The 19,612-nt window shown below is 36.3% G+C and overlaps 1 protein-coding gene across 1 annotated transcript in view; it reads right to left on the bottom strand.

Moving 5' to 3' along the window:
- LOC149676802 (uncharacterized) overlaps positions 1-19,612 on the bottom strand; it is a 47,702-nt gene that overhangs the window by 8,568 nt on the left and 19,522 nt on the right. The window lies entirely within an intron of this gene.

The raw sequence follows: 19,612 nt of genomic DNA, 5'->3' as shown, positions 1-19,612 counted from the left end.
TTAAAAATAGGCTTAACTATATACATATTACAATATAATTGAATTGTCGATTTGTACAGAATAAAAATCTCATATTTAAGCCCAAAATCCGATAAAACTAACATAGTACATCATTTAAATATCGCCGTCAACAATTCAAGTCCTAAGCCTTGGTTTTTTTAAAAAGTAGGCTTAACTAGATACCTAAAACAATATAATTGAATTTTCGATGGACACAGAATACATATATCTCATATTTAAGCCCAAAATCCAATAAAACTGAGTACTAAAAGGCTTAAGTACCCTTTTTTCTAGAGAGAGAGAAAAAAGTAGAATTCCCAGTTGATTTTGAATACAGTAAAAAATGGTTTAATAATAATAAAAGGTGGTTATGCTCAAAATTTAGGCCTAAACTTCTTGACATCACTTGCCCTTTTTTCGCTCCGCTGTGGTTTAATTCAACCCCAGAAACTAAATTACTTATAAGTAAAAGTGTGTTTTGGAAAAAATGAAAAAAAATAAAATAAAAAAAAAAACTAACTAGGCCCCCAAAATGCGTTAAATAATACACCCGGCTTTGGGGGTTACTTTTTTTTAGTAAACTAGGCGGCTCGTCTTTTTAGACTAAACCGAATCATTAACTTATAAGTTACGGCCTCTTTCCGCGAAAGAAATGGATCAAAAAAAGGCAAGGAAGGGGCCCACCTCGGTCTTTTTTTAATAAGCCAATTTCGTTTGGGGTTAATGAGATTAAGCTTCTTCAAGTTGAATTCAAACGGCGAGCAAATACACAATTAATCGTCCAATCGTGACATGACGTAGAAGTATATAAGTTTAAAGACAGGAGTATAAAGGTCTTTTAACAAGACGAAATTGGATTATTTATCAATACACTTAATGTTACCCTAAAGATTGGCTTAAAAACTTGTTAAAAGTTCAAAGTATGGTTAAATTCTTGTTAAAAGTTCAAAGTATGGTTAAATTCTTGTTAAAAGTTCAAAGTATGGTTAAATTCTTGTTAAAAGTTCAAAGTATGGTTAAATTCTTGTTAAAAGTTCAAATTAGGCTTAAATTCTTGTTAAAAGTTGAAAGTAAGCTTAACGATTCTTTTCCTACATTTACTCTAAGCCTAACCTAATCTAAATTGAAAACACTTCGCAAGCACTATCATTCGACATAATTTAAATAAGCATTCGATAACCTAATTAAATCAAAGTGTAGGCGTAAATACTAACAATCCCAGTTAGCTAGAGAGGATAGCTAGTAATTTAATACCGTTAACCCTAAAAAAATTATAACCACGAATTCTCCCACAGTTGGGGAATGATATCTAAGCCTAACTCTCAAAGATATCTTAAATAAGTTTAAAAAAGAAATTCTCAAGGAGTTAAGATAAACAAACTGTAATATACGAATCAAAAGCGGGAACTGCAATTGGTTTATCTTCGTTCATGCATCAATAATCAGCCAAGGCTAAAAGTACAAAACTTTCATTTTTTTCCGCGTGACGCTGATACGTTAGGCTTAGCGGGATGATGATGTATGTAGTGTGAGGGATGGTGTCCAGATTTTGTCGAATGATACCATACCAAGATGTAAAAGACCCTAATTTTTATCCTTGAGATGTGGGGTATATGTCGAAGAGCCGGGAGGAAACACTAAAACCCATTCTAGATCATTATCAAAAACATTAGGCCTAACTACACTCCCGCAATGAACCTCGAAACGAAATTGCCAAGGAATTTTACGGCTTCTTATATTATTATAAATAAAACTAAAGTATTTAATGAATGTCGGCGTAGTTCAAACGGTATTTAAGTTAAATTAAAACGGTTTTATACAAGCTACAAACAGACATTTGAGGCGCACGCGCTTTAGTAACTTTTAAATTTACGCGCGTGATTTGATTCAACAGGTGGCGGTATTATCTCTGTAACGATGAGATGGCGGGAAAAAAATTGGCGCGTGTTTGAAATCGATTAGAACACGTGCTTTGTGTAAAAATCTATGGTGGGACTTTAAAATACAATCTCGCTAATGATATCCTGGTTGTTTTACATTAATTAATTATTTAATATAATTACTACAATTTTATTAGTCATTGTTTTGTTGTTGTTGTTATAAGCGTAGGTTTAAAATTGAGGTTAATGAGTTTATGACTAATTTAATTTAGAATTTTGTTCAAAAATAAAAAATTAAAAATGAATTTTTGGACTTTTCGGTAGGGTATAATTTAACAAATCGATTTTTTACCTCTCCGTGTGACGTAGTCCAGGAGAGGTTCTGTAACGGCCGTGTCTGTCTGTGTGTCTGTGTGTCTGTCTGTCTGTGTGTGTGTCTGTCTGTCCGTTGTTACACCCACGTGACCGCGTTCGCAGTTTGCGTATCGGAGCAAACGTGTTCGCCATTTCCGAACTGCTTTCACAGTCACGGAAATGGCTCCTCTACTTGAGTTCTCACACCACCAATCTTCTGGTCTTTGTCCATACCACACGGACACTAGTCTGTTCTTACTGGCTGCTAATCACCACCATCTTCTGGTCTTCGTCCATTCCACGTGGACACCAGTCTGTACATACTGGCTTCTAATCACCACCATCTTCTGTTCTTTGTCAATCCCACATTGACACCCGTCTGCACTTACACTGCCTTCTAACACCACCATCCACTGGTCTTCCGTCTATTCCACATAGACACCAATCTGTATCATTGGCTTCTACTCCATTATCATCGTTTGGTTTTAGGATATACGCGGCGATCAGCTAGGGTTACGAGAAACGTCTAGCCTCCCTAAGGTAGGATCGCTACCAAAGGTTTTCGCATTTGCGGTTTTTTAATTTTACACGTAATTTTAATTACGGTAAAATTTAAGAAACGGCACCAAAACCCCTGTCCCTGTCCCTGTCCCTGTCCCTGTCCCGGACGCGTCCGCGAAACGAACGCTTACGATGAGAGAGAGAGGGAAACCGGTCGCGTCCGCGAAACGTACGCTTACGATGAGAGAGAGAGATCGCTAGCGTACGCGGTGGCGATACGAAGCTCCGCGTAGAGAGAGAACTGCCTGCCTGGTATATTAGTGAGAGGGGGAAGAGGGAGAGGGGGCATCCCGCTCGGAGAGAGAGGAAAGAAAGGTAGTTTAAATCTCGCGGGAAACAAGATGATAATTTTCGTGCACTACTGCACTTTGTGCGCGTGATACATCAGAGATTATGCTGGATGGTTAGGTTAGGTTTCGTAAAATAGAGGGGACGCTTTACGGTCATAGTGATTTCTGGTTTAGGGGATGCAGGATTTTGTTTAAATACATTATTTGATTCGTATGGTTTTTAAAAATTATACTTTAGTGGGGTGCACAATTTAGTTTCATTAATATTATTTGAAATGTGACGTTATTAGAAATTAAAGGGATACACGATTGTGTTTCAGAAATGTTTTTAGTTGTACGATTTATTGGAAATCAACTATACGGGGGGTCACGTGAGCCGTGTATTAGTGAGAGGGGGAAGAGGGAGAGGGGGCATCCCGCTCGGAGAGAGAGGAAAGAAAGGTAGTTTAAATCTCGCGGGCTTTTTTGAGTGAAGGGAAACAAGATGATAATTTTCGTGCACTACTGCACTTTGTGCGCGTGATACATCAGAGATTATGCTGGATGGTTAGGTTAGGTTTCGTAAAATAGAGGGGACGCCTTACGGTCATAGTGATTTCTGGTTTAGGGGATCCAGGATTTTGTTTAAATACATTATTTGATTCGTATGGTTTTTAAAAATTATACTTTAGTGGGGTGCACAATTTAGTTTCATTAATATTATTTGAAATGTGACGTTATTAGAAATTAAAGGGATACACGATTGTGTTTCAGAAATGTTTTTAGTTGTCAACTATACGGGGGGTCACGTGAGCCGTGTAAAATTACTATTAAGGCCCAGCCCTTGGGCCATCTTGTTCCTTACTATTATAATGGAAACGAATCGTATATATACCCCAAAATTTGAAGAAAGCGGGAAGAGGGGTACCCTTCACTTTAAACGTCAATATTAGCAAAGTTTGAGAAGATAATAAGTATAACTTTATTTTAAACGATTTAACTATTATTAATGTTAATTATTGAAGATTAAAATAATTAAAAATAATTATATTTATTTAAATATTAAAGATAAACCTCTCGTGCAAAGAGAGAGATTATCATTGCCTCCTATATCTACCAAGGCCCGTGCATGCGATATATTTCCTTCATTGCCTCCTATATCTATCAAGGCCCGTGCATTGTGATATATTTCATTCATTGCATAAACATAAGCGAGATTGTTTTGGGAAAAAAATACTGCTTCCACTAATGCGTTTATACTCCTTGTTACTGTTGTATAGAGTAATCATGATAAAAGCTTAAAAAATTACGAGAGGACAGACCTTTTTTATCCTCATTCAAAAATATTTTTTGGTGCTAAGACTGCTTTAAAAAATCCAAACGGTTAGGCATTGGTAAAAAAGACAAATGATATTTTTCAAATCTTATGAGATAACGGCCACCTAGTTGAAAATTGCCGTTTTTTATCCGCGGGAGCCATTCCTTATGAGAATTTCGATGCTAGTAGGTTGTCAATTAAACTACCGGTATATTATTGTTGTTGGAAATTGGATATTAAGTCAAATTAAGTGGTTGTAAAGAGCCAGCAGGTTTTTGCCACTTCTTTTTGTGAGTATTTGATTTTTATATGTAAAATGGAGGAAGATAATGTTGAGAGTAAGGATGAAATGCGGAAGCGCAAAGCGCGGGAAAGGATGAGGGCAAAAGGTCGACGTTTTCATTGGATACTTAAGGTTATATAATCTTCTCGACACGGAGAGGTAATATTTTGGTTTTCCCGACTTGTTTAGTTTTAACTCGATCGCTACAGAAATTGAACTTTTATTTTTTTTTAATTTTATAGCGCAGTGGTGGTTAAAAATGGCGTATATTTATTATTTCTAGAATAAAATTTGGTTTTTTAGAAAGATTCGCCTAGACTAGACATTACAGAAACAGTTTCCTACGTTTAGTTTGTTAGTTTTAGGACCTAAATGGTTTTGAGGAAACGCAGTGCAGAACCATATTGCAGCAAAAATAAACACGAAAGGGATGATGGGAAATTCCGCTAACATTTAAAAAAAAAGAAAAACCACCTAATTTTAGCACATTTGCAAAAGCTACAGAAATAATAATAAACCACCTGTGAAAGAATACAGTTGTAGAAGTAAAAACCCTTAAAACTGTTACAACAACGGTTAATATAAAATTGTAATTAGGAAAATACTTCAAATTATGAACCTCTAAATCAATAAATATGAGATATATTAGCAACAGATTTTGTAAAAGAAAATAAATAAAAAACCTCTAGTTTATCCTACAGCAAAACCATCTAAACACCCAAAAACCATTTACCAAAAAAAAATATAATACCGATTTCCAATAACCATTTCCAAACCCCCACGAAAAAGAACTAAATTTATCTCCTAAAATCGTTGAACATTTTCCCAAAATCCCACCAGTATAAGCGTATAATATTGAAAAACACAAATTTTCTCGCCGATAAACTTTATGTATGGATTTCATACTGGGGAAAACAAAACCAAAACGGGAAAATCAAAAACTCATTTAATAAAGAGTGAGAAAAACCAGGGAGATATTTGATGAAATAAAGCTAAAGCTAAAGTAAAGTAAAAATGGGTGGCGCGGGGGCCTAGATGTAAAGAGATTGCGAAAAAGCGAGGAGAGAACTCGGGAAGAAACGCATTTCCAAAAATAGTCAACCGAAAAACGATAACCCGGAAGAATGACGGAGAAAAAGGAAGCTCAAGAGCAAGATGGAAATGGAAAAGAGCTCCAGGGAGGGATGGAAGGAGGCAGGGATTTTCGCGCGCGCGAGACTGCAATCAACGAGGGGACAAACACCAACAAAAAAATAAAGGTATTTTTCTTCCATGTGTCGTAAGTTTAACCTCTTTGGCGGTTGGTAAATAACCCCAAGTTCAAAGTTCACATCATTTACTTTACAATACAGGGTGTTCCATAAATGGTGCTAGGTATGGGTAATTTGAGTCGAAAATGAAACTTCAATTACATTTTAACACAAGGGACACCCAAAACAAGATATGATTGGAGTGTTTTACGGATGACCCCTTAAATTTAATTCAAGGGTTAATCTATAAAACATTCTAATCGTAATTTGTGTATGGTGTCCCTTATGTCACAGAAGTTACATTTTAGACTTGAAAACTGGTTTCCCCATAGAACCATCCCATTGTACCACCTCTACCACCTTTTTATTGACTATTTTTATTTAGCTGCTACCTCCGTTTGAAAGCAAACTTCTTCCAATTTCAAACATGAAAAAAATTAATTTAGTATCGTTCCCCTCTCAAATAACTGACTGCACTCAGAGATTTCGGTGCAGCAGCAGCAAGCATTAGGCCCTAGCATTTAGGCTTAGTTATAAAGGGAGAGAGAGAGAGACCTTATAGGAATATAGGAGTAAATTGCTTTTCTTTCCTCAATATAAACCCACCCTGTGTATGATGCTGTCCCATCTGGATAGCAGAGTTATAGAAGTAAAGGAATTACATAAACAGAGCCTGACTGAGGTTTTTTTTCTTTACCTCCTTTAAGTTAATCACCGGTTAGCTTTTCCTTTTCCACACTTTCTCGGGAAACAAAGGCTTAGCGACACTCTAAGCCTAACGGATTAACTTGATAAATATAGTTCCGGGAAAAGGTGTGAATCAACTATTATGTAGAGCCTATCTATGTTTGGCGGGAAAGCTATATGGAAGGGGTCAAAGTTCATAATTCGAAGTTAGTAAAGTCAATGTTTTTGAGACTCTTTTCAAAAGGGGGCGGGGCCGTAGTATCGTCTGCTTATTGCCAAGGGTTAACACTGAACTTCCGGTATATGTATATATCCAAAGACGTTAGATAGGGCTTCAAAGTTACCAGTGCTGTACCAAATTTGGTCAGTATTGTTTGAAGCCATGTCTTATAATTTACACACAATTTTTCCACAAACCCAATCAATGTCTCATCTTAAGACAACAACGTGGTCAACACACCAGACTCTATTTTACCCTCAGACCTATGTGAACGCTCTATTAATAGGTCAAAGAGATCTGTGTTTTAGAGACAATAAGAGTGAATAAATGGAGAATCACTTTAAGTTACGTATTTCTGATTAGATAAGGTCTAGGGAAAATCGAACTAAAATAACAATTTTGGTTATTGAAGTCGAGGAAATGGATTTTTCTTTTTAGTTCCAATTACTCTTGTTTGACTAAGAAAATGAAAAGTATAAGAATAAGAGAGCCTTCGGGCCTTGGCGCACAGCGGAGTTTTCGTTCGCTATAGACCCCTCCAATAATAACTTGCAGAAAAAAACCAACACACAGGAGCAGGAGGCCGCCCTCTTGCTCTTATGTTAATTCCCTCGCGCCATCCAAGAGTAAAACACCAGAGGGAGAAACTTCCGTTCCCGAGTTCAGTACTACACGCGCAGTGAAGCTAGGCGACTCGCGTGCCGTTGACTCTAGCAAGGGAAACAACTCAAGAAGATGATCTCCCCCATCTCTGTGGCGTTTGCTTCTCTTCCAAAATTTACGGAATAGTTTATTGTATGAAAAAAGCTTTCTTCTCTTTCATGATTAATTGCAGTTTCATATTGACTTTGGAAGTATTGTTTCCCCTCGCGAGACCAATTACTCTTACATATATAGAAAAGAATTACCGGACTTCATTTTTCCTAAGAAAAGCACGTCAGCTAACCAATCATAGCTGGGCTTATAGTATGAAGTATGATAGGTTGTTTTTTTTTATATCCAACTGCCAAAAACTGAATTAGGCCTAGCTATAATAAATTAACTAAAACTATACTAGGCCTACGATATACGTTGCACAGAATTTATACGTTCTGATAAGCCTACAATAAATTCTTTGGGAAATCAATTTTGAGTCGAAAATGTTTTGATTGGCCCCAAGGGACACTGTTTTCGAGTTACGATTTGATGGGTATTTTAGGGATGGCCCCTTAAATTAAATTTAATTAAGAAACTGATTTAGACAATGATTTCTGATATTTAATTAAGGGGTCATCCCTAAAATACTCTATAGTATGATCAAAGACAAATAGAAATAAAACGGTGAAAGTGAGCCCCAGATTTTTATTTGGATCTGCGGAAGTGCTGACACCCGGGCGGGTGTTCACGACGTCAATATGAATAAATAGCGGAGCTGTCGTTTTAAGAACTTATAAGTTAAGTTTATAACGAAGCGTAAAAGGATTTGTTATTTCTTTGGTTCTTTGAACTCGACGTTATACGCTTAATTAGAAATGTAAATTTATCTTAGGCCTGCCTAACTTTGATAGCTATACAGTGCTTGCTGCTAGCTGTAATGGAAGCCTCTCTTAAAATACCGCTTTAAACGTCAAGCGCTTTCTAAATGAGCTTGCATAATTTTCCCCAACTAGTCTTAAAGTTCATTCGCCAAGATATTTTTTATTTTTTTATTTTTGCGACTCTCATTAATATTTTTACAATCTTTGCCCGTTTCTCCAATATACCTACCATCTTGAGTCAAAATAGTTTTTTAAAAAACCGCGGTGTGAAATTAAATGTCGCGGCTAGAACGTCACCTTTCAAAAAATTCTAGCATTATCTACTGTAAATTCACCGGAGGCCGATTTTATACAAATTTGCTCGCTGTCAACTCTTTTCATATGGGATTTAAAAAAAAAGGATTTAAAAAAAATCGGGAATTTTTCCTTTGAAATAGACCTACACAGCATCATTCATATGTGTGCTAGGGCGAGGGTGGTATCAATGTGTTTAAAATGGACTGATTCCAAGTGTGTGAGATCCTCCTCATATCCCCTGAGAAATCCTTCTCAAACCCACCCCCTCAAGTGAGAAATCCTCCTCAAACCCACCCCCACCACGTGAGAAATCCTCCTCAAACCCACCCCCACCACGTGAGAAATCCTCCTCAAACCCACCCCCACCACGTGAGAAATCCTCCTCAAACCCACCCCCACCACGTGAGAAATCCTCCTCAAACCCACCCCCACCACGTGAGAAATCCTCCTCAAACCCACCCCCACCACGTGAGAAATCCTCCTCAAACCCACCCCCACCACGTGAGAAATCCTCCTCAAACCCACCCCCACCACGTGACATCCACCTCAAATTCAGAACGAACACCAACGTTTTCCTTACAAATCTCACGCAGACGTATCTTTGAACATTTTAGACTTATTACCTATATAACCTTTTGAATTTTGAAAAAGGCCCCAGACTCTAGACAATCTGTTGAAATCTTTGTTCTTTGTTGGAAAGAAGCTGAGAGACTCCAAAGCGAGAGAGAAAGAGAGAAAGAAAGAAATAAAGAATTTTGTCTTTTGACCGCCGCTTTTGACAGGAACTCAGTTTTAACTGACAGATTTTCTTATACAGTTCTTTATTCAGTGCTAGAGAAGATGTCTTTTATTCGCTGGAGGGTATGATTCTCTATTGAAGAGAGAGAAAAAGAGAAATACAAAGGCCATCAAAGACGTTGCCGTCGCGGACCCAAGTGTGCCGTTCAATTAAACTTCTTCCGAAAGAAGCCAGCAGCGAGTGCCGACAATTTACTTGTCATAAAGGCGATTAAAATTGTACGACCCCTATATATTTCTCTTTACTACAAGCCTCCTCTATTAAGTTTATTAACAAGCTGGCCACAGTCACTACACAGTTTTACCATAAAAGACAGGCGCTCGTAACAGACGAATTTTTAATTTACAAGTCTAGGTATGGTATGACCAGAAGGGGATAATAGAAGAAGGATGACACTCTGTATCCTCTTAATACTTTAGTTATGTAACATGATTCTTCCCAGGCGAGTGAGCCCTTCTTGTTTGATCTCCCCTGTTCATCAAACTTCAGATGGGTAGCTATCGCATACACCGTGCTAGGATGAATTCTATAACTGTTTGGTACTAACTAAATCCTCAGCAATCAACCAGGCACAAACCTTGATTGTCTTGACGTGGGACAAAAACACACAAGCGCATGCGCCTTGGCAAATAGTTAAGCAGCGCTAATAGAGTAATGATGAGGGAACTATTTTAGTAACCTTGCTCCATATGTAAAATGATGTTGGGGAAAGAATAATGTTACAATTACCCACCTGCTTTGTGCTGGTATACTTCTCTCGAATATAAATATTATCCCCTTCTGGTATATGACGTAATTCGTAAAAATTTCGGGGTGATGCCTTCGTTATTCGCAATCAAGAAAGTTTTAATGATTTAGGCCCTAGTGATGTATTTTTTATTTTTAAACGCTTTTTCTCTCTCTAGCTACAGCTCTGCGTTTTGAAGTGAATATATTATCTACTAAACTTGATCCAGTGGGCGATGGAACGAATAGTTTTGAAAGAGAGTTAGTTGTGTCCCACTGAAACATTTTTTATTCTACAACCATCTTGAAGTCCCACGCCTTTTTTTGACGAAATTTCTAAGTTTAACCCTTGACTACATAGTATAATACCCCTATATTGTGTGGTCCTATCCCCTAAATACTGTTTTTGATAATTGTACAAACCCCTTTTTACTTTTTTCGTTTCGTTTTTAAATACTTGTTGGAACTTTGAAACTGTTGCTAAGCGGGACGTATGAACATCCATTGTATATAAGTAACTCCCAACGATATGTGGGCGAATTTCAAGTATTTGAACCGCAAACCATTAAACCAAGGGCAGGGTTGTACTTGTTTCTGATATAAGTCTGCATTCATAAATTAAGAGATTGATGTTCTTTGTGAAATCAAATTTTGAGACGAAAATGTAACTTCTATCTATGACATTTTGATTGCCCTAAGGGACACTGTTTTCGAGTTATGATTTGATTGGAGTGTTTTAGGGATGACCCCTTAATTAAATTATAAATCATTGTCTTGAAATCAGTTTCTTAATTAATTAAATTTAAGGGGTCATCCGAAAAATACTCTTACAAATCATAACTCGAAAACAGTGTCCCTTAGGGCAAACAAAATGTCAGATAGAAGTTACATTTTCGATTCCAAATAATCCAAAAAGGTGGTGTTTGCTTCTCTTCTGGAATTATTGAAATGGTCTATTCTATAACAAATGGTTTGGTTTATTTGCTAATTTAACGTTTCTTTTTATTTACCAAGTGCATGACGACACCGCCGCTTTTTGTAATTTGAATGCCAAGGCCTAGGTATTTAAAAATTCGGTAAGGTTTAATTAAATGGTTTTCAAGCATGCGTGTAATTGCTTTTCTTGGCCTGAAGCGAGTTTTTTTCTTTGCTTTTTTTAGGTGCATCCCACAATTAAGTTCTAGCCTATACTTGATTTATTCCAAAATATGCATTCACGTGGGACAAATTTTTTGTGGGTTTTGTCTTCTATAGATTAAAACGTACTTGCCTTCCAAATTTCCAAATGAGAAAATAGGTATTTATATTCCAATTTGTTTTTTTTTAACAGAACGAATTTGAAATATTAAAACTAGACCTATATGGCCATGACAAAATGCTGCATAACAACTGTTAATTTCAACTAATGTGGTATTACCCACACAATATAAATAAATAAATTTAGCAACCTTCATAAATTATAACTAAAATTCATAAAATTCACCCTTCTCCCTGTAAGCCCCAGTCCCAAATTTAATCCTTAATACAACAGTTTTATTACAATTAACGCTTTTGACATTCCGTAATTAACTCATAACCACTGCAAGAAACTATATATGTTTTGACATAATGAATATATCCGTAATAATAAAAAAGAATTAACTTCTGCAAATTAACACTTTCTTTTTACAATATAAATTTATTTCTACCCTAAGAGTTCATAGAAAGAAGGTATCAGCACTCTTTGTTAAATCCCCCATAAAGATTTGTTAATAAAAGCGAGGGTTTCTGCCATTTGAGTACGCAACCCTTCCGCGTTATAGGGTCTCCATAACGAGCGCGTTCATTAGTCCGTCTGTGTGGGAGTAAATTGAACAATTAAAGAAATTTATAAAAGTCATTTTATTCTATCTCCTCTAACTGTCTCCGGAGTCAGTCAGTTTGAAGTCCATTTCTTTTTCACTGTCTGCCAAGAGCCTAAATGTTGTTTAAAGGCCGACTTCCAGCGAAAAGGATTCTAGCGAACTGAAAACCGAGCATCGAGACTAACAATGAAGCGGCCGTGCCGATTTTCGAATCCCCGCTGTGCTAAAAGTTGGAAGGGTTCCAGCTAACTGAAAGCCGCGCAATGTGGTTCTAGCGAACTGAAGATGAACAATAGAAATCCTTTTAAATTTATTTGCTCTCGAATTTTTGCTTTCCCCTGAAGGAAATTCTCTATTGCGTATCTTCAGTTCGCTAGAACCACATTACACGGCTTTCAGTTAGCTAGAACCCTTCCATCTTTTACCCCAGCGGGGATTCGAAAATCAGCACGGTCGCTCCATTGTTAGTCTCGATGCTCGGTTTTCAGTTCGCTAGAACTCTTTTCGATGGAAGTCGGCCTTTAATGTTTTCTATTTCTAACCATATTAGGTTTCATTTGTAAACGAGTTTGACATATCAGCTGTTATTATTTTTCTATTTAGCGGGGGCGAAGTATTTTGCATACGGAAAAGTTGTTTTTATTTTAATTAGTTAGAAAAGCACGTTGGAATGTTAATTTTGTTCTTATATTAGGAATTATTTTATTATACTAGGAAGTTGGGGAGATTTTTATCGAGTTACATTTTGTCTGAAGTCCATTCTGTAACAGTTTTTTCCTGCCAAAAATACTGGATTTACGCCATTTTGGCGGAAAGATAAACAGGGTGTTCCAAAAAGTGAGGGTGGTCATTTTAGAACCGAATTATAGTTTGATGGTTTTATGGGAGTTAAAAATATAACTTTAAGAGTGTTTTAGGGATAACCCCTTAATTAAATTAGAAATCATTGACTGAACTTCAGATTCTTAATTAATTTAAGGGATAATAAAATCCAGAAATACGAATTTTAATTACAAACTCCGCAATTAAACTTATAATTAAATCGCATAACCAGGGATAGACTTAATTTTAGAAGTAGGAATGGAGAACGGTTAGAATTTACTTCAGTCTGACTCATAGCCCAGTATAGAGCCCCTCCCTCCAACACATAACGAAAAGTTTAAATTATCTTATTGGCTCACTTAAACTATACGTTTTGATGACGTTGCTGACGGGGACGGCGAAAAATACGTGGTTCTATTTTACCTCTGTCGCTATGACCCCTCCGCCTCTTCTTTCATACCTCCCCCCTTAGTCCTGGGGAAAGGGGTCCGGGACTTTGAAACGCGCCCAGATTACTCCGTTCTCCATTCCTACTTCTAAAATTAAATCTATTCCTGGCATAACCCAATTAAAAAATTCTTCAAGGCTGCGAACATGACATAAGAATTAATTTGTTTTCTTACAAATCAATTAAGTTATTATCAATAAGAAAAAATCATCAATGACTTTTGATTAGAATTAAATAAAAAAAGATGTCCTTCGAAATTTTAATTTAAAACGAGTAAAACGATACTATAAAGATAATAAGGCTACCCATTTTTTCATCTTCTTAAAATAAACATTTAAATATCAAGATTAAGGCAACAGAAGAGCCAAATAAAAAGTAAAAAAAAAGATTGTTTAAAAAATACTTTAAGGAATTTCGGACCACCCGTGTTACCACATAAGAAATAAATCGGACATCCACAAGGATTAAAAGTTGTTATTTAGAATTTAATAACAGGGAGTGACACTTTTACTAAAGTTTTTTCTTGTAAAAATATCTTGGACATCAAAAACAAGTAGTTCCGTTAGGAAGGCATATGAAACCACCCTTGAATAAAAATAAAAATAATAATATCAAGGGTCAAAAGAATATAATTCAAGAGGGGAGCGTGCATGGATTTGTTTTCTTTTTAAAAAAATTGTGAATAGACTTCTCTGTCTGTTTTAATGGACATTAATCCGCGCCTCTTAGGAACTACTTTAAAATGTCTGGGAATTTTTCGTTTCCGTTCATTTTGCATTAAATGTGAATGACCATGCAGCTCTGTTAAATACCGTACATACGTTAACTGTACTTGTTCAGTACTTAGATTACGGTTGCCCTATAACTTGAACTTTCTTTGAATTACGACCGGAATAGATACTTCTACTTGGAATCTTTAAGAGGCCATAAATTGATCTGATTGAAGTTAAGGGGAAGTACTTAAAATTTGGTTAAACCGCCCACTCCGCCTTCCTCGCGTTTCATTGGTTACTCACATATTTAGTACAACCGCGTGGACCCCAAGTCTACATTCGGGTTGGGCGCGGATTGCCGATACCTATCTCAATGTTACTTGACTTCAAAGTTCAAATACATCAGGTGTGACGTCAGAAATGACGATTTATACTTATCCTCAGCTTTAGTTCAAGCAGAAAGGCTCAGTTATAGATTATAAGTTAAAGAAATTTATGTATTCTTGGTTATACGATAATTTCATTTTAAAGGGATATAGTGGCGCAAAATTTAACTAGAGATTTGTAAGCCACTATCCCTTTTAAATCGTTTTAAAAATGACATAACGAAAGTGTGAGAAAATTTGTCGTTTGACTGGCTTATTAAAGAAATCCTAAATAAATCATATATATTGTCTTCTTGTCCAGTTCTTACCTTACGGCATCAAAGTTTATTGTAAAATCCAGGTAATAGCAATATGACATATTAAATTTCAAAAGGGGGTATTTTGAAGACAAGTATGTCTATTTCAGTCCCCTTTTTTCTTACCCCTGAAAAGGATGGATAAATTCTTATGTCTTAACACTGACTGGTCTTAGAAACACTGGCTGGTCTTGGCACGATATAAGAATTTTGAAACAAAAGAGACCACCCACACTTGATACTTCTTCCTTCGGGTTCTTTTGCTGCGAGAAAATACAATTTTATGCCAAATTTGGAGGTGCAATTTTTTTTTATGATTATTTTATTTTAGACTGTATCCCTGTTTTGGGCCCAAATTGATGTCTTGGAAAACCTGTGTTAATTTAATTGAAATTGGAATCACGCAACGTTAATTCTCCCTACATACCCCGATTCCTACACGATACTTGCATTTTGGAGTGTTATAACTCTGGTTCAATAAGAGATACAGGGAAGTCCTTTGAGTATGTTATAGCCCTATTTCTCACCTTTCCCATGATACTAAATAATTGGGGTTACAACAATCACGGCCCGAGAAATTAAGCAAAATGTACATAAACGTCCCCTAAATATGGGCTTATTTACACGACACCTTATAACTCCGGTTCTACTAGAGATACAGGGAAGTCCTTTGAGTATGTTATAGCCCTATTTCTCACCTTTCCAACGATACTAAATGCTTGGGGATTACAACAATCAGGGCCTGATATTTATTAATTAAACAAAATGTTCATAAACGTCCCCTAAATATGGGCTTATTTACACGACACCTTATAACTTGCAGGTTCTACAAGAGATACGGCTAAGTCCTTTGAGTATCTTATAGCCCTATTTCTTAACTTTCCAACGATACTAAGTACTTAGGGTTTACAACAATCAGGGCCCGAACAATTAATTAAAACATCAAAAGATATCATTAATTCTCTAAAATAATCATGACACATTCCCTTTAATTATGGGTTAGTACAGGGGGGGATTAAAAACCCAGAAATTAAAAATTAAGTCTTATCTAAAAATACTCAAGCCATATATTCCTTATCTTATAATTAATTTCATTTGAAAATTAAAATCATTATTCATTCGATTTCGTAAACCACATGAACCAAAACTAAAAAATTCGACCTCAAGTTAATTCCAATATCTTTTCCACTGCCGAGTTTGAAATGTCTTTGAAATCGACCGCTAATCTTCAATGGCCATTCATTTTGTGGTGTTCGATAATTTCTCTTGACTCTTCCTTCCCTTGCCTCGTTCGTATTAGGCCCTGAATCATTTCACCCTCCCCCTCTCTCTCTCACTCCCAAAAACGAAAAACAGAGCAATAGGAAATGGACTAAATCCGATAATGTCTGTCAAGGATTTGATACAAACCAGAGCTACTTGTACCCTATACGTATACTTGGTCCCTAAGAGAAGTTAACCCCAAAAGAAAAATAAAAAAAAAATTGGTCTTTCTGGTGTATCGGGGTAGGTCTGATAATTGGAGTCGAAATCCTTAGGCCTATTCTTCTTCACGTGTCAGGAATCACGTAGAGAGACACGTATCCCATAATGCACCCCTTCAATGAAGAACTATAGTCTACCTTCGTAAAAAGATTCATTTATAACTTATATGGGGGACATTTTTACGAAAGTCATCTGGAGTTCTGGACCTTTAGTAACTAATGTTTAATATAAAATTGTCTATTTATTTTGTTAAGTTTAATACAGTACAAAGAAAACAGAGAAAGGTTGAAGGTAAAAAGTAGATCAATTTCGTGTTAAGGGAGCTGCCAGATAGGTGTGGCTTAAATTCTCCTCCCCTTTCCACCAAAATGGCCGCGGCAAACTTCACAGAGTGGGGGAAAAGCTCCTGATTGGCTAAGTGAGGGTCTGACGCTTAGTAGGGGATATTTTCACCCCTTTGTCCACTCCCTATAGAGAGCTTTCAATTGGAGGAGGAGCTGAGTCTCGTGACATAATTTACGCTGCCATATTGGTGGGTTTAAAGCAGGAATGAAGCTGAGACCACCCAATATGGCTACCAGACCAGCGGTAATACTGGGGAGGGTGTGGCGTACTACTATCCCATCTGAAAGCCCTCTATAGGATAATATAGGACAGGTTCAAAAATATAGGATTTCATAGGAATAATAGGACCGCTGGGCAGGGATTAGTAACATAAGGACCTCACTAACATTCGTATCTCCGACCTCCTTATTTTTTTATTTATTTGATTCATTCGTTCATTAGGCTTAAAAATTAGTCCTTGGCTTTTCTCCAAACGGAAGAAAGAAGATAGTTCTTCTTCCGGCCTTTGAAGTGGTACTACACAGGCGGGTGTGAACGAAACTGTTGTTTTATTTCCGGTGTTCCGGTTACGGAAGGGGAAGACGAAATGTCTTACCGTTATACAGAAAATGGTCAAATCAGAGTTGACCTCTCGGCCGTTATACCATGCACTGTGTTGGGAAGAAGAAGTTTGGATGATGTCTTTTTCTTTTGTAACTAGAGACAAACGAGCAAAACTCTTCTAAGATAAGAAACGGGCGGGAAATGATAGCTTTTCCGCCGCCGCCACAGACTAAAAACCATGGACTGTTTATAGTCTAGAGGGATTCCATTCGTATTATTTCTAGGGGTTTTTGGGTCAAACAGAGTATGATATCCTTTGCAATTGGTGCTAGTCCCGTATGGAATAAGAGAACCTTCCAAGATTGGTACGTAAAACCAGAAAAAACAAAAGTAGCTTAGCGAAACCCTTTACCATTTTCCAAATGGAGAAACTAAAAGAGAACGAATAGATAAGCTTTCCTTGGGTTAAACCATAAAATTCCCGTATTTTTTGATATTATACTTTTTTATATTCAACATTTTTAACAAAGACAAGCTAGCTTAAAATTTAGGAGAGTTCTACCAATAAGTGCTAAATAGCAAAGCAGCAAACTTTCAAGATTGAAAACAACAAAGGCTTAACGAATATTCTAACGTATTCACAAATCACGTGACATTAACTCTAGTACCAATTAAAGCACGCTTGTGATCTTTCAAAATTTAAAAACAAAGGCTTAAGGAATATTTTAAAGTTTCGCAAATCACGTGATATTACTCTACCAATTAAAAGCGTGCGATCTTTCAAAATTGAAAAACAAAGGCTTAACGAATAGCTTCACAAATCACGTGATACTCTACGAATTAAAGGCTACGTTCAGTAACTGGAAATCGGAAAAAGCCGTTACCGCTACCGATGTGTATTTTTCCGAACGCTACGTCAGAGTGACGTCAGACGTCACTGAACGATTTTTTTTCATCTCTGTTGCGTTTGATGATGGTTTCCATGATGGCGTCTGCTAGAGATCTTGGATTGAATCGAAAACTGTTATTTTTGTTATTAAATGAAGTATCTATGATGATGAAACGGAATTAACCTTAATTGCAGTTGAATCGAAAAGATCTTAGAAAGAAAAATGTGTTATTGTTTCGCTAGTGGCTTTGAACTGGATTGCTCGCCATGTTAAACTTCAATTAATGACGTCATAAGTCCGATTCGCATCGAAAAAACCTGCTCTTCCAGCCGCTGCGATCGGTGTCCCATCGATGCGTAGCGTGACGTAGAAACCGGAAGTGCGAAAAACCGTACAGTAAAAAAATCGGTCTCCGATGCGCGCAGCGCTGCGTACGCTAGCAGTTACTGAACGTAGCCAAAGGGCGCGCTTACTTACAAAGGCTTAACACTTTTCCCAAATTCATAATACTTGGCCCTTTGATTAACCGCAATAGTATTTTCTACTAAATAATCTACAATTCTAAGAACCGGAATCCCACTGCAACTCTGACATCAGATTATAGGCTATAGAATATTAATCTAGCTGAATTTAAAAACAAAAATAAAATCCTAAATGATTTAGCTAGGTCATAATGATATAGTTGCGGAAATGTCAAGCTGCTGTTAAATGAAAGAAGCAGAAGAAAAAAAACCGCATCGTCGTATTTCCTTGACGTAATCAATTCCCCCGCAAATATAAATACATAAAAATGATTAATATCTCTTTAAGTTTTTAGCCTACGCGTCTCAAAACCAACCAACGCCGTTGAAACTACTTCCTTCATTTCGTTAATTTGATGCTATGGATACAATTCAAGAAAAAGAAAAATTATGTTTTCTTTTAATAATTTAACCCCCTGCTGCGATAGCTAACGATGATGTAATAATGAATTCATGAAACGTTTTTAAATTAACAGACAGTCAGCTATAAGACACCCATAAATTAATCCGTTACGATATCTAATATAATAACCCTATAGTGTATAAGTATGGGTCTCCCGTAGAGGCTTGTAAGAGAGAGAAAATTTCCGCGACTACAGAGCCATCTTCATTTAAAAAGGAAATCTCCAATTTTTTTAATTTTTTTTCGCGAATATCAAAAGGCGTATTTAATTCAATAAAAAATATTCAAGAAAGAATAATTTCAATTCATATTCAAATTAAATTCACCTGACGCCTCATATTAATTTAAAATATATTAAAATTACCTTAATTTGTTCAGACAAGCGTGTTTAAAAATCCCCAAAGACATTGACTGTCATAACGTCATAAAAGAATCTCAAAATTACCATAACAAATTACGTCTTTTGTTTCACAAACGAATTTGAATATTTAAAATTGTTAAAACCCTATTAGAATATGGGCCTAGAATATGTCAAAAGAAAAAAAATTACTCAACTGGTATGTCAACTTCAGAGAAAAATTTTCATATGAATATAAATACTTCGAAAAAAAAAATATTTCCGATTCATTTCTAACTTCCCACACAAGTAACAGACAAGTTAGCAGAACCTTTGGATCTTGAGTTTGTCACGCCAAAATCTTTGATCATCGAATAAATATTATCGTTAAGTCTTATATGGAAAAATCTGCATATAT

Source organism: Phalangium opilio, unplaced genomic scaffold (assembly GCF_054372755.1).
Source record: "Phalangium opilio isolate 3A_F unplaced genomic scaffold, DU_Popi_V2 ptg000045l_1, whole genome shotgun sequence".
In the NCBI taxonomy this organism is placed as follows: Eukaryota; Metazoa; Arthropoda; class Arachnida; order Opiliones; family Phalangiidae; genus Phalangium; species Phalangium opilio.
This window is presented reverse-complemented; position numbering and strand designations above follow the sequence as displayed.